The following is a 16,025-nucleotide window of genomic DNA, read 5'->3' on the forward strand; positions in this document are numbered from 1 at the left end:
ATTTCTAGTTGTTGAAATATAGAGTATTCTCTTTCCGAAATTCAATCTGTTTGGCTATTTTTCTCTCGACTCGAATTTTAGTAGAATTCACTAGGGTCATAAATACATTGTTTCCATTCATCTCGCGACATCTAACAGTTCTGCAATATCGAACCTGATAGTTAAAGAGACATTGTGTGCGCCATTGTTTTCTATTCAGTTAATTTTTTTTCCCATTCTATCTTTTTCCATTTCAACTTTTTCCATTTCTGTACATCGAAAGAATAGAAATATGTATCTTTTTTTTTCATACGTACGATACTAAAAGTTTCTTCTTCTTCTTTATTACAAAGACGAATAGAAAATGACAATTTTCTCTATTGATTTATTGGTAAATTAAAAATAAGATAATTTGGTGTAATAGTAATAGTTTTATATTTAATTATTTATATTTATTTTGTTTTAAATTAATTCAATAAATGAAATTGCTAAATTCTTAAAATGGAATAAACTTGCGAGAATTTCTTAATTTAATTAAAATGGAAGAGGAAGGAATTTTAATATAGTTTTATTGATCGTTGATGCTGACCTTTTGTTACCTTTTCTTTGCAAAGAGTTTTAAATAGTTGATCGATTTTAAAGTTATTTATACAGACAACTGTCGATTGCGTTTCGTCTTTTAATTTTCCATTCCAAGTTGAGTTGTAAATGGTAACAAGTACAAAGGTAGAGTATATAAACTGTCGAACAAGCTAATGACGAATTCATGGAACTTTGTGCTTTGAAAGGGTTGAATAAGATTCCTAAGGGAGATATACAAGAACTATATTAATTACTCAAGAATAAAGGTATAGAGGAAACAAGTTAAAATTCTTTAATTATATTAATATTCACTTTTAAATCTTGAGTTAAGAAGCGAAGTGAATAAATAGACTTGGAATAATTTTAAAATCGAAAAAAGTAACTAATTATAATAGACATAAAAATTGAGAAGATCAAAGATATAGAAAAAAAATTAACGAGATCAAAGTTACGGATTTTAAGAGATCAAAAGTATAAAAATTGAAAGTTAATGGATTTAAAAATTAAGAGTGTATTGAATAGAAAAAAAATTTTTTTTTTATAGGAAGTTTTTGTGAGTGAAATGATATAAAATGAAATATCGAGATAATTAGTTCTCAATTTAGTTTGTGCAGAGTTGCAATTTACGACTTTAATTAACGTGAAAGTAAAATAATTAACAGTGAAACATAAATACATAATAAATTAGAAGGTATCTAGTTTGAAGGTAGTTTTAGTATATAACGCAAGTGCGTTTCGCCTAGAGGGTTTCAGATCTGCAATTCGCGTCCCTTTGTGGTTACTGAGCATTCTAAACTTTCACCCCCCTCTTGTCCTGTTTAAGCTTTTAGCGAAGTTTGATTCTCATAGAATGTAGAGGATGTAATATTACTTGAACAGACGGAAATGAGAAAGCATAAGGTAGAAACTTAAACCACTTTCTACTTGATCAGCAAGACTATTATAGGAAATTGCCTACATTAAATTGGTTATTACCCCCTTTTTTTTAAATAATTTTTTTCACTGATTAAAAATTTTTTTTTGGAATTTCATTTAAAAATTTTAAATATGAAATATTAATCTCTACATTAGGTTGTGTCAGTTTTATAAGTAGACTAAAAATATGTATCTTGTGAAGGTTGTAAATTAGCAAAAAATAGAAGCGGATAAAATCTGAGTATATTTTATAGCTCCCAAAGGGTTTGAGTAAATCAGCCTTCAGTTTGTCATGTCTACCCCATATCTCTCCCTCTCTCTTTTCCTCTCTTGTATATAAAACCAACCCCAACAAAATTCATCCTTTGGTGAAATTTCACTGACGTTCGATCAGTCGTCAAATGGGTAGTATTTCATTTCGATATCGTACGGTTTCAATGGCCAAAAGAGGAAAGTAAACAGAAATTTCTAGCGCGCATATATAGAGAGTGAGCGGAAAAGTAACTAAATTTAACGTCCAACCATGTCATTATGTGTACTTTATTTATTTTTTTTTACCTCGATTTTTAATTAAAAAAATTCAATTCAAAATCCATTATTTTTTCCTCCTTTTAGCTTTAATAAAATTAAAAGAAATTGAATTATTTGAATTCTTCTTTGTGTAATTTTTGCTCTATTTTTCGTTATAGTTAGGAACAATTGTGATTTAAAATATTTTCCAGTCACATTATATTAATGTATTCTCGGCAAGTTTTTGGTGTGAAAACAGAATTCTGCGTTTCATAAACTTACACGGTAGTTATGCAAGGAAGCAGACGGATTAGCGAAAGGGATTTCGTTGCTTCTAGGTATAAAGCGATCTTGGTGTAGAGCTTTGATATGTTAAGCTTACCTGGAGGCAATGGGTATTATCCTAGAGAGGCATTTACTAAAATGATTAATTTTTTATACACGGTAATTTATACAGAATTTAGATTTTTATTACATTGCATTTTATAAAAGTTTTTTGTTGAAATTTTTTTTTTAAATTTTATTAACCTGTGAAAGTATTTCTACTTTTTAGACTATTAAAATCATGCAGTAAATTATTAAGTTAAATATTATAAATAGAAAATTTAGAATATTAGAAACAGCTAGGGAAATATAGTTTTCGTGTTTATAATTTTTAATTACACATCTTATATTGAAAAAATAATCCGAGAATTGTGCAATTCTATTTCTGGAAAACGAAATTAAATTTTTCTGACAGGCGTGACCTAGGGATTCGTATTTTAGTCTCTGAGGGTTAGTGAATGGCAGTGAGTGTTCTATCGAGGAACATGTGTGAGTTATACTGTGAAAGTACAGGATGGGAATTTTTTTTTTCTTTTTTTTTACGAAGCGACTGGTGATGACATCCGTTCCAGGCAGCTGACCCCCATTATTTCGCGTACCATCTCTTCTCTATTAAAATTTTCTCATTCTAGGATTGTGTAACTTTTGTTGTTTACTGCGAGACATATCTAAGCTTATTTCATAAAGCTTTTTTTTTTTTGTTTCACATTAATTGATCAAAAATATTGTCTTTTATTATCCAGGGGTGTTTAACAAAAAAATTCACAATTCTCAATAATCATAGTTCTTTGTTTTGATTTTCAATATATTTTTGAAATTTATAGAACAATGTCATTAGACTTGTGAATGAAATGAGTTTGCAATGTTTGTTGGAATTTCCGAATTTCAGGAACTGGCATTCATGGTTTTGTACATTTCAAAGCAGAGGGTATATTACATCCCAGGGTTTTGCGTTCAAAAGTCGACGTAGAATTTGTGTGCTTGGTTTATAGAGTGGTTTTCGTTACGCGGACGTGTTGAAGGGCGAAGGAAGAATTTTGAAAGGGATTAGTAGTAGGAGGACGAGGTTGTAGATAAAAGTGAACGTATGGGGAGGTTTTGTGAAATGAGTTGTTGAAGTAGTAAACTTCAAATCTATACACACACACACACGAGTCACGTGTTTATTATTACTCACGTGCCAAAATACTTTTTAGAGAATTTTTTTTTCTTTCAAATTTTGCAAAAAAAATTAAATTAACGAAAAAAATTAAGTTTTTAAAAAATTTTTTTTTTTAAATGTGAGTTTTTTGAGAAAATGAAAATTTTATAAAGAATATTTTTGAGAGGGAAATTTCTTTTTGAAACATTTTGAAAAGTTCTCCACTATATCTTTTGTGGGGGAAATTATTTAGGTAAATTTTATTCATCTCTTATTCCTCAAGTTTTTAAGAAGCTTATCTTTTGACGCGTGGACGAAATGAAATTTCTTTAGGAAGAAAATTATGCCTTCAGGTTTTACTCGGGCAACTATATTTAGTCTTGAGGCGAAATGTTTTGAATACTTGGATGCTCTGTTTCAAAAGGCTCATTCCTCGTCCTTTTCACTCAAATACGAAACCGTCTCTTTATAATATTTCTAGTATGGTATATAAGATAATAAAGCAACGTCTCGAGTTGCATCTTTATAGTATTAATCTTAGAATTTAACGTTTATCCATGAAAAGTTCATATTAATGAAGAAAATAAATTTTTTTTGTAAAATTCCACTTTTTTTCTAAGCAAAAAAGGCGACGTCTAAACATTGCATTAAATTCCAAGTTTTATCTTGTTAAATTCAATTGATCGAGTGAGAGTATAATTGTATATTGTCAAATCCAATTATTCAGTACAGTTAACACAGCTATTAAGATTTACTCCTTTAAGAGGATTTACTCGAAATTTCAATTGTATTAGCGAGAATTCTAGGGACATGTGAACTCAATTCGCTAAAATTGGATAAAATCTTTAGCCATTTCTGTCTTTCTCTTTCATAGTTTTTGAAATTTTATTTTTATTGTTTGTTATTACAATTTACTTGGGAATTAAACAATATTAAAAAAAAGAAAATTGGAAAAAGTTGAAATAAATTGTTATCCTTTTGCCTGATTGAATTCTCCATTTTTCTCTGAACTTCATTTTAAACAATAATTTAATCCTCCATAAAAAATAATCGAAAAGTAAAACAAGTAAGTTGAGAATTCCGTAAATCAAATACAGATGTAGTATAAAATCACGAGAAACTGAAGTTGAAATGTGATTCTCGTCCTCCATTTCTCTTCTATATAGAAAAGGATAATATTTTAATTATTTCTTTGTGAAGAATATTTTACTAGTTTTATTATAATACCTTTTCTAAAAAAAAAAAACAGAAAGAAATTTTTCAATTTTTTTTTTTCAAATTTTTCACTTCCTGAGAATTGTTTCTCTTATTTATTTTGATTTTCTGTTTCTTCTTGTTTTCTGATGTGGAACGGAATACAAAGTCGTTCTTGAATTCAATCACTATAGTTCTCTCTTGGTGATCGATGTTTCTCTTTATAGTCAGTAGTATAGTAGTTTGTCTCAGTCAATATCCGGTTTTACCGATTTCTTGATATCAAGTGACATAATTTTCACAAACTTATTCTCAAAAAAAAATGTGTTTATAAACTATTTAAAAAAAATATATAATTTCCTGCTTTTTTTTAAAATTAATTTCAATTTTCTTTTATACTTTGAAAGTAATTTTTTTTATACATTTGCGGTAATTTCTCCATAAAATTTTCAACTTGAAAAGCACTTTACGTTTAAACATTTCATATTTATGAAAGCTCACAGCTGTTCTGATTTATAACCTACATTATTTCCGCTTTCTCTTGAACCACTTCCTTCGGGTGTTATATTACTTCCTAATAGGAACTGTTGCTTCCAACTCTCGTATCTCTGATTCAGGAAAACGATCCCTATGCATTTGATGCGCTTTTGCCGAGAATAAATCGTCAATCAATTTTGTGGAAAATAATTTTGTTGTTTTAACCTAAATGTATTATATTTTTTATTCAAAAAAATATTGTTATGATAGAAAATTTATTAGAAATTTTGTCTAGATGAAATTGAAGATTATTTTTATTTATTTTATCTATATTGAGTTAGACGTTCTTTAAGCAAGTTACCTAAGGCAAAGTTTAGTCTGTGGTTTGAAGTATCTGTGGTCATGCTCGTTACTTCTCCGTAAATGGTCTAGGTGGACTGACCAAAGGTGCTCGTTTAGACCATGGAGGTAAAATGCTCCATTAAGACCTAACCCCACGGTATAGTTACTGTGTATGTTTCTAGGAAGCAAAAGCTGTCGGTTTAGTAATACCAACAAAATAGTACTTACAATGTTCTATAAGTCAACGGAGATTAGTTTCCATGCAACGTGTTGAAGTTAGATTACCATTTAAATCGTGAAGATAGACGCGTGTCTAAAATCCACAAATCGATGGGTTAGTGGAAAAAAGGACAAGTTGCGATTTTTTTTTTTTGTCAAAATGAAATTTTTTTTTAAATATATTTTATTGTATTTGATAAAGTTTCTATTTTTCCACAAATAAAGCGAAATATGATCAAATAACAGTAGTCGAAACATTCAAAAAAAAACTTCAGAGGGTTGTTAATTAAATATTTTTTCGAAAAACGAATTATCTAAATTTTAGTTGAGTCACTGCAAGAAAACTTTTTCTAAAAAAATATTATATTTGCTTTATTAGTTAGCAAAAAAAATTTCATTATTATTTAATTTTTCTATTTTTTTATAGATTTCTTTTTAATTTTTTTTATATCAATTCATATTGCTGAAAATTAATTACTTTTATAAAATTTAATTTACAAGAAATTCAATATATTAAAGTTTTTTCTAAGATTTTTTTTTTCGTATAAATTACCGTATTTATAATTAAAATAAATTCATTGAAATTTTGAGGTTTATAATTCCAATGCATGTGTAAAGTTTTTTCTTTTGTTTCAAATATTTCGTATATTGTGATAATTGATGAAAGAAATTCACGTTTGTAACGAATTTTTTTTTTTTCATATTTCATGTATATATAGGTAGACAAACAAAGTTTCCGGGTTATATTATAGAGAAAGAGGTCAGGTCGGGTGGACTGGGCAACTCAAATAATACGTAAGCATTCGTGAATGCCGAGTTTTGCTCTTAGCGAACAATAGTAAAGATTAATGGTCTACTGGCGAGGACAGAAGATCAACCATGGCACGCGATAGCGCATTTGCATAACTTCTCTTATATAGAGTAGTAATACCTAAAACTCTGCATAGCGTGCAAATAGTTTTCCAATTTCAGTAGTTTGGACACTGGAAATTCCATATAGGGAATAATTGAAAATTACCACATGGAATTATCATTTCTATAGAGTAAAAGTTCTATTTTTTAATTGCTTTGTTTCCACTTGTTTGCATATATTTTCTTTTTTATTTGTATAATTTTCAAACGTTGTATGTAATAAGAAAGATATTGGAAAGACTACTTGATTTATACTCGGAACACTTGGTCGTAGGGGTTGAATTTCACACCATTCGTATATAGTATAGCTATTAAACTTGAAGATTATTGAGAGAAGCGTGAAAAATCGATTACCAGTGAATTATTTTTTTTTTTTCTTTTCTTTTGTGGTTATTGAGAAACCAGACGCTCTTTCGTTGAGGTAATTTTCATGAAATTCGTTTGGAAAATTAGTTCCAGGTTCGATAAATTTTTAATGACAATAATATTATATTTGATGAGGGGGGAAAAAAATGTAATGACAATTTAATGAAAAATTCAGTCAAAATATAGAGAAAAATGATATTCTTAGAAATTTTTTTCCGCTTCAAAGGACATAATACATGTGGATTATAATTCCAATTAGATAGATTGATACTATATATATGAGAATTCCAAACAAAATAATAAAACAGGAAAAGCTCAATGTCTATCTCAACCACTGACAGGACTGTTGGGTAGAGGGGTAGAAGGCTTTAGTATATAGAATAAGCGTTATTGGATTGATCTCAATTTCGTTTGTTGGTGATAACATATCTAGCTGGTTTCACTCATGTAAAATTGCAATTAAGTGTTTGCACCACACTTTTCCCATATCTCGATCTATCAATCTATCGTTGAATTGAATTGAAAATTAAAATCCATTCTCCATTGGTGGACAGTGTTCGAAAAGTAATATTTTTATTGACAATGCGCAATGGATTATATAGATACAATAGACAAGGGAAAATTGTTTTCTGTTTTGATAAATGAAAAATTCTAGTTATAGATTTTTGCCAAGAAAAATAATAATTGTTGGAGATCAATTAATTGAAGTTGGAAATTTTGATATCGAAAAATTGGTAGCAATACTCAATTAAATTTCATTGTAATATTTACAATTTCACAGAAAATTAAAAGGCATTAAAATAAGCTGCAACGCTTCTTATTTTAATCCAATTTTGCTTATTTTTAATCCATTTTGGTATTAAAGTAAGCAAAATTGGATTAAAATAATAAGCGTTGCAGCTTATTTTAATGCCTTTTAATTTTCTGTGCTATATTGTATTTTCAGTATTTTTTGTAACATTTACAATCCGTATTGTAATATGTATTTGCAATTTTTTTTTCTGTTAGTGCAAAAAATTAATGATTTTTTTTATCTTATTTTCTCAGCACACTTTTCAAGAGTTTGCATTTTTCTGGAATAGATCGATTTTTCTTTTTTTTTTGTGTGATAAAGAATTAAAGTCGCGGGAAAGGTGGTCGAGAGCAAAAAAGGGGATCTACATTCCCTACTGTGCAAACGCTCATTTTCCCCAAGCTTTTTTTTTCTATCTTGAACAAACCATTTAAGGGCGTCTGAGAGACGAAACCTCAACGACACATGCCCGTGCTCGCTTATGGTGACGCGAAGAATAGGATATTGAAAAATCCCCGTCTTTCATTGAGATCCCCTCTTTTACCCCCCCTCCCCCTCTCCTCTTTTTCTTTCGCGAGAGGAATGAATTCACGAGGGTGAACGGGAGCGTCAGGTGCGCTTGGAGAATTTATTGTGGCGTGGCTTTGGACCTTTAGAGCTTTGTGAAGACTTGCTTCAAAATCTCTTACAATTGTTTCCTTTTTCGACTTTTCAAATTATCTACGATGCGAATATATATATATATATACGATCCTTTATCAAATAAAGGATTTAGGATCCTATCTGTCTTGAAAAAGTTATAAGGCTAGTGAATTTCTTTGAGAATTTATTGAGGGGGAAGAAAATTTAAGGGAAATGCATTTTATGTGATGATATGTGATCAAGAAGGTTATAAAAGGTTCCTTTAACATTTTCCTATTTATTTTCTTTAATAAATTTAAAAAAGGAGTTTTTTGATCTTATTAATAAGTTACATTTTTTTTCGATTTTGAAAATTCGCAAAATTTTTGTATTTTAGTGGCTGTTGTAAATTTAGTATAATAGGTTACTTGCGAGTAATAATCGTGGCTTCTTTTTTTTCATGTAGTAAACTGAACAAATGAAGTGGTGTTCACATTAATCTTCCGACACTTGCGGTTTAGGTGAAGTTTTTATTCTTGCGACTTTCTCTGGATTTTCTTGGATTCGTTGGCAGTCCGCGTTTACCTAAGAAAAAACGACTTTTCAGATGAGATTTAATGGTCTCAAGGAAGACCACGATTTCTCACCTTTTCTTTTTTTTTCTTCCACCTTCTGTTCGTTAACCATTTTATTACTCGCAGGTTTCTTATATAGAGAGTTCATGATGTGTTAAAAGTATATCCACTTCTTGACAAATAAAGTTACGAGAAAATATATGAAAATTTTCATATTGTTGAAAAAATACAAAAAAATTCATGTAATTTAGAAATATTCTTTTATAATTTTCCTTGATTTGGTTATTTTTTTAATCAAATTAAAATTAAAGTCTATATTGAATTAAGCGATTGAAGAAAATAATTTGTAATTAATAATTTAGGTTAATTAAATTATTAATGGTTAATCGTTTAACAAGTATAAGTACTGAAGTGAAAAATGGTACAAGAATAAAAGATGGCAATTAGAGATGTTTAAGGAGGCACAACAAAAGTAGAAAATAAGAACGTACTTTGCTTTTTAACGCTGTGTGCTTACTTATTAGGGAAAGCTTTGAAGTCCGCGCTTTGTGCTTTACTGAAAATTAATAATATTTTAACGATGTTGAAGTTATGTTGCGATAAAATTTGTAATATACGGCAAACATGCAATAAACTTAGAGTAAATATATACATATACATATAGTAAATAATTTTAAATGTTGATTTAAAAATATATTAAATTTTTCATAAAATTGTATTTTGTGTATTTAATTTTTTTTTTTTGCTTTCTTTTATAGTATAAAAAATTTTGAAATAATAATTTCAGTAAATTAAATTCTCTATAATTATTAGAATTAAAAATTATAAATAATTTTTTTTTATTTTACGTTATGTCTTTTTTTTATTGACAATCTGCATATGAATGTGCAATATTCCTTAGATATTTAAATCAGTTGTTTTCAGAAGCTACTTAATTATGTAATCACGATTCTCATACCATAAGAACATAACGTGGACAAGTGCCACGAATAGCTTTAGCAATTTGCTTAACATAAACTTGGGAATTATAGACTAAAAACTTGGGACTCTGAAACTTTGTTATTTTTGCAAATATTCTTGAAAAGTTTTTTCATTAAAAAAGGGCTCAGAGAATTTGTTTTCTACTTTTTTTTGTGTCATATAAGAAAAAATTTTGAAATTAAAATTATATAACTCGATAATGAAGGAAAATTATAAATTGAATGATTATTTAATGATAATTCTTAACATATTATTCATTATATGCTAACCGCGGTGGCAGTACTAATCGACTCTTGAGTACATACTCTACAGTGACCGCGATCACTTCCACTTGACAGTGAAGTAAATTGACCAGGAAACTACCCATTGAATGAATGAATGTTAAATAGAGGATCTAGAGATTTAGATTAATTGTCCAAACTCTGATGATTGGTTTGTGTAAATCATGATTGAGATTTGAGGGGTCGAATTTCAGAAATACCGCAAAACTTCAAATTGAGTCACGGAATAAAAATATAACGCGGTGCGAGAGAAAAAAAAAGAGATTTATGATAATCTTCTTTTTTTTATATATCCATTTTGTTCCCCTCCCCCCTCCATCCAGTGCGAAGATATATAAATTCACAGTAGTGTAATTCATTATATGGTCAGACAGATATAGTGGAAATGTAGTTTCTATATAGGAGATAGAAGAAATTATAATTTTTTGGTTACAATTTCCTTCTTTATTTCTCTCTAAATTTGAATTAGTAAAAATGTTTACTAATTTAAATTAGTCACTCATTTTTTTCTTTAGAATTAGTTACTAATTGTTAGTAAAAGTTATTAATAATTAGTAAAATTCTACTAATTTAGAAGCAAAAAGTGAGTCACTAATTTAAATTAGTTAAAATTTTCACTAATTCAGATTTAGAGAGTTTGTTTAGGTTTTTTTTTTCTATTTCAAAATTACCTTTTTTAAAAACTTTTCAAATTAAAAAAATCTCATGCTTTTTGTTTACAAATGAGAAAATTTAATTCATTTCGATTTTTTTTTTCCAAATAAAGTTTGTGAGAATTAGATTGTTTGAAATCAAAAAGCATATAAATTTATGTTTTTTTTGACTACCGCGTGGCACAAGTGTTTGTTGCCTGAAGGTTTTGGAAAAGAAACACACAGGAGACCAACGTCCCTTGTGGGGCTGCTGGCGTGACGTTATCTGAACTGGAGTAGAGCCAGTATACCAGTATTCAGGGATGTCGGTGACATTGACCGCGGAGTAAAGGGGGTTGTTGGATGGTAGGTCAGAGCGCTTGCGCTTCCTCTCCCTGTCTTTCTTTCTCAGTCTCCTTTCTCACTTACTCTTTCCCCTTGTGTTCCCGGATTTCTCGCAGCAAAGGGGCGAGGGGTAAAACAGTACACCCCCGGACTTGCACGGGGTACAATCTATCCAACCCTCGGGGATCGGAGGCTCCATTTCGCGCGAAATACGTTCATCGACTCAACATATCTGTCCTTGTATTCTATATACATATATATATACACACAACATATCTAAAATATATATCAACATTGACTGATAATTTTTCTTTGTTTCATCTCTTGTTTACATATCATTGGTGTTAACATATCGAGAATTTTACATATTTTAATCTTCTATTTCTCTCTTTTTTTCGTATTATTAAAAGTGCACGATCAGTGAAAGTTTTCTTTGTTGAAACAAAGTAAAAAGTTTTTTTCTATGTGGATATTTTTTTACTTCAATTAAAAAAATTGTGATATTCAACCGGCATATCTGGCAGACCTCGTGTCAGTCTCAAGTTCAATATATGGTGGAGTTTTTTCAGTCACATGCTGTTATTATGAATATTATTGTGTAAGTCGTTTTTATTTAAATAGATTAGTTTGTTTTATTTTTATTGATAATTACTTTTTTTTTGAACTATAGTATACAAATATTAGAGGTTATACACATTTTTTTTCATATTAAATTACCTTTTCATATTTAATATGTTTACATTTGTAATTAATATTCGTTATTATAATTAGGGTTACTTGAACTATTTCAAAATTTAATTATTTTTAATTTGTATGGTTTACAAAAAAAAAATTTTAATTTTGAAATTAGCAAAGCGGAAAATGGCAAACACTCTATTTTTTAATCAATTATTCATTTTGTTAGTATGAGATTAATATTTTGGTGTTGTTGAATTTATTTTATGAACATCTATAATGACTGAGAGTTAATTAAACTGACTTTGTTTGTGTTTGGTAAATTTTCATTAAAATTTTATATGATGCCTATATTATGGTGTTTGGTTTAGGTTAGAATATCAAATTGATATTTCTTTGTTTTTCCATTTTTATTGTTGTTTAAATAATAGTCAATGAAATTTTTCTTTTTATCGATATTTTAAAGCTGATATTCTTATATATAGTTAGTGAAAATTTTCCCATAAAGTCAGGAGTCTAAAAATATTATTGAAAAATCGTAGTATTTGAATACATTATTTATTTTATTGTCGTATATTTTCTCTCTTGTTTTTATTTATTTTTCTATATTCTTCATATTCTTTGATTCAGTGGTTCGTATGTATGTGATATAATGCAATATTTTACTTGGATGGTTTTTTTTCCCATAGATTATCATTGAGTGCAGATTAAATTTCAATCTAACCGCTAAGATGGTGGATTTTTCTTGATGATAGTATAGTATGAAAGAGAGAGTATCAAATTGCAACATTTTCCTGGGAAAGACAATCCAATGTTACTTTTGAAAAAGTTTTTCCTATATTTTCTTTTAATTCTATTTTTTCTTTAATGTGTCTTTTAGGCAAAATTCGTCAAACATTTTTTGCCTCAATTTCTATGATAAATGGATTATAAATGCAAACACCTCATTATTTTGGTGTCTGACAATAAATCAAAACAACGTTATTAGCTTATTTTGTATTGGATACGGTTAATAGATTGCTTGTATCAACAGAATGGGTATTGTATTTTATGAACAACAGGAAAATGAATTATATATGTAATTATTATATCGTTGACAAAATATAATTAAACAGAATTAAATCACTAGAATCAATAAAGATGGGAAATTTTTAAATATATTTTTTGAATTGCCATTTGTGCAAAAAGCAGTTTTTTGTCAATTATTGAGATATAGTGACATTGATGGAACAAGGTGGTTATCAATATATTTTTTGAGAAAAACTGGCCTCACTGGGTAATCTTCACTTCCGGGGTTGAAAAAAAAACAGCACACTGGAAAAGCCTTGAAAGCTGAGAGAGAATAGATAGAAATAAACAGTGGCAGTTTGGTGATTTATGGGCTTTAGTCACGAAACAGACGCTGAAAGTTTCGACGCTATATAATCACGCACACATGTTGGTCAAAATAGAAACGTCTTGTTCCATGAATTTAACCTTATCACACACTAGGACATATATAAGTGTAATTATTCTGCATTTCATTAGATTCAGTATCACGACAATATTTCGAAATGTATATATATATAGAGTAACTTTAAAACTTGTTGCTTGATGTGTTTCAACATTCATTAAAAAAAAGTTTATATAGTGAGAAAAAGAGATTAATAATAATCGGATAAAGTTTTAAAACTTTTTACATTATCTGCTATATTGTTTTCCTACAAGATAATATGGTTAAAAGGGGTTTTGATTAATTGTTTTGTATTATTTGATAATAAATGAAATTTTAATTAGTCAAAATGCAATCTATTAACATATTCATTACAAAATATATTTATTAATATTTGAAACAGTTTAGAATAATATTTCGATATGGTTATTTTTTTAGTATATTGCATAAAATGTGTAGTTAAAATTTAAATGGTAAAATGAGGGAGATAAAAACAATATTCACTTATGTGAATTTTGCGCGTATCTGCAGATTTGAGGTTGATATGCAAAGAGGAAACCCCAATGACCATTGATACCCTCCCAAAGAGGAAACCACAGTAGCGTAACGTTGTACATCATCGATCGGTTTATGAAGTTACACAATTGTTACATTTACACTTCAGCTGTTTTGTATTTTTCACTTAACGTTCCCCTTTCCCCTCTCTCTTTTTTCAAGCTTTTTTAATTTGAATTTTTTTGGAAGGATTCATAAAGTGAAAAAAATATATTGATTGACAACATAGGGTTTAGCAATTATTTCATCTGGAAAAACAGGTTAATTAAAAAACAATATTGAAATTTTGAAAAGTGAATAACGGTTTTTTTTTGTGAGAGCTTTTGTGATGTTACTTTAATGGTTTTTCGATATTATTTCCGTTTTTTAAAACGGTTTTTTTTTATAGAGATTCAACTTTAACATTTTGTTGAGAAATAATCCATTGCTTTATTGACGAGTTTATGTCATGTAATTCCATTTACTCAAAATTCACTTTGATCTGTAAAGCCGGTCAAATGTTCTTTATGGTAAAAGTTAACTTTGATTGGAGTCTGAAACTGAAATACATAACAAGCTGCTTGTGAAACTTTGTGTAAATCGATTCAGAAATGAGTTGAACAGTCCAACTGATAGTTATGACAAAGCGTTTACAGAAATATCTTTGCGTATATATGGTACTTTATATATTTTATCTCCGAGCTAAGCGGATTGTTCATTTAAATCATAAGTGTATAAGATGAAAGTTCGTTTTAATTTTCTTTGAAGAAAAATTATTTTCTAATTTGAAATTTCGAATTTCTGAAAAGTAAATTATAAATGATATCAATTAAATGCTGCTGTTTAATTTTTCGAACGATTGGAATTTGTGTCTTTATTGTATATATATTTTGCTTGAAGGATGATATATCGAATCGGAATGTAATGTTTTCATTGTTTCTCAGTTTTGGGATATTAATTTCGTAATTTGTGTGCAATAGAGTTAAATTAACAGCATTGAATGTTATCGGAGAATGTGACATCGATATTTCGCACACACACATACACATATACACGAACCACTTCTCGTGATTACAGATTCAGGGATTTCCTAGCCTATCTCTATTGTCGTACGCAGTATACTCCCGCATGTTTGATTCATCTGATCTACCACAAGAACAGAATCACGCACACACAAATACATGTATGTTTAGTGCTTTATGTTGGTTGGTGCTTTATGTGATTGCGCACATAATCTCGTGTGCATTCCTAGCGACCTAGACACGCGATTGTATCTGATAGTATCTTTACGCGTGTTGACAACGTTAGAAAGGATGTTAACATGTTTATCATTCACAATTTGTTTCATTTTTAAAAAATTTAAATTTATAACAAATATTTTTTAGGAATAATTTCCATTTGGAAAAATTATTTTCAAAAAGAAATATGTTTCTTTTTGCCACAGGGCTGAGAAATGTTTTAAGTCGGATTTTAAAGAAAGAAGAAATATTTTCAGGCGACGAAATAGACACTAAAAAGTAAGAAAGTTGATTTCGTTCTATATCCTTGGGCTAAAGGAGAATTTCTTTTGAATCTCGACTCTACAAATCCCCGCAGGTTTCTAGTTTAGGAAGCTTTGGAAAAAGGAAAAAATAATCTTTGAATGGATGATACAAAAAAAAAAAAAGAAAAACGGAAAAAAATATCTTTTTAAGTGTCGACTGCGCTCTCGGGGAATGAAATAGTTTCTTTATATATATTCCAACTGTTTCTTATAGCGAATCATAATAAGATATTTCTTTTATATATAGGTATATATAGCTATAGAAAAGTGTTCAATTCCAAAGAGAGTTTGGGAAGTTATCTAGGATTTCCTTCTGTTTCCAATGATTTCTCGAGGGATTCACTTCACGTGAACATTATTGCCTACACTGACATTTTCGACAATGTTGTGACAAGAGTTTGTGTTGGTATCTCAAGTGCATGAGAAATGCAAAATTGAACGCTATACGAGTAAATTACCATTTGAAAATATATCGAAGATCTCTCTCTGAAGAGCTCTTTACTCCTATATTGCAATTTTCTATTTTCTGATCAAAGACTTTATTCCTGAAGAGTGACTTTTTTTTTTTTTATTTACTATTTAGAAATTAGAAAATAGAATTATTATTAACAAGAGTATTTAAAAATGAGTAAAAATGGAATAATTTTTAAAT

The 16,025-nt window shown here is 28.8% G+C and overlaps 2 protein-coding genes and 1 long non-coding RNA gene across 7 annotated transcripts in view; 1 reads left to right on the forward strand and 2 right to left on the reverse strand.

Moving 5' to 3' along the window:
- The window catches only part of LOC127291003 (dystrophin, isoforms A/C/F/G/H), a 269,910-nt gene that overhangs the window by 22,239 nt on the left and 231,646 nt on the right, over positions 1-16,025 (forward strand). The window lies entirely within an intron of this gene.
- LOC127291028 (uncharacterized) lies at positions 4,373-5,737 on the reverse strand. 3 transcript variants are annotated; one of them, XR_007844528.1, is made up of 4 exons: positions 5,693-5,737; positions 5,484-5,610; positions 4,679-5,347; positions 4,373-4,609 (listed from the first exon to the last, which is right to left on the reverse strand). It is a non-coding gene; the product is annotated as an uncharacterized LOC127291028 (long non-coding RNA). The 3 variants fall into 3 exon arrangements; XR_007844529.1 differs by having other exon boundaries at positions 4,679-4,920; positions 5,170-5,347; positions 5,484-5,717; XR_007844527.1 differs by having other exon boundaries at positions 5,484-5,717.
- Positions 12,236-16,025, reverse strand: part of LOC127291026 (39S ribosomal protein L34, mitochondrial) — a 456,612-nt gene continuing 452,822 nt past the window's right edge. Inside the window, exon 3 of the mRNA XM_051319914.1 lies at positions 12,236-12,245. The gene's annotated coding sequence lies outside the window, so the exon portion shown is untranslated. The remainder of the gene's footprint in view (positions 12,246-16,025) is intronic.

Source organism: Leptopilina boulardi, unplaced genomic scaffold, assembly GCF_019393585.1.
Source record: "Leptopilina boulardi isolate dan_hultmark-lab unplaced genomic scaffold, ZJU_Lbou_2.1 LbouV2_123, whole genome shotgun sequence".
NCBI lineage: Eukaryota > Metazoa > Arthropoda > Insecta > Hymenoptera > Figitidae > Leptopilina > Leptopilina boulardi.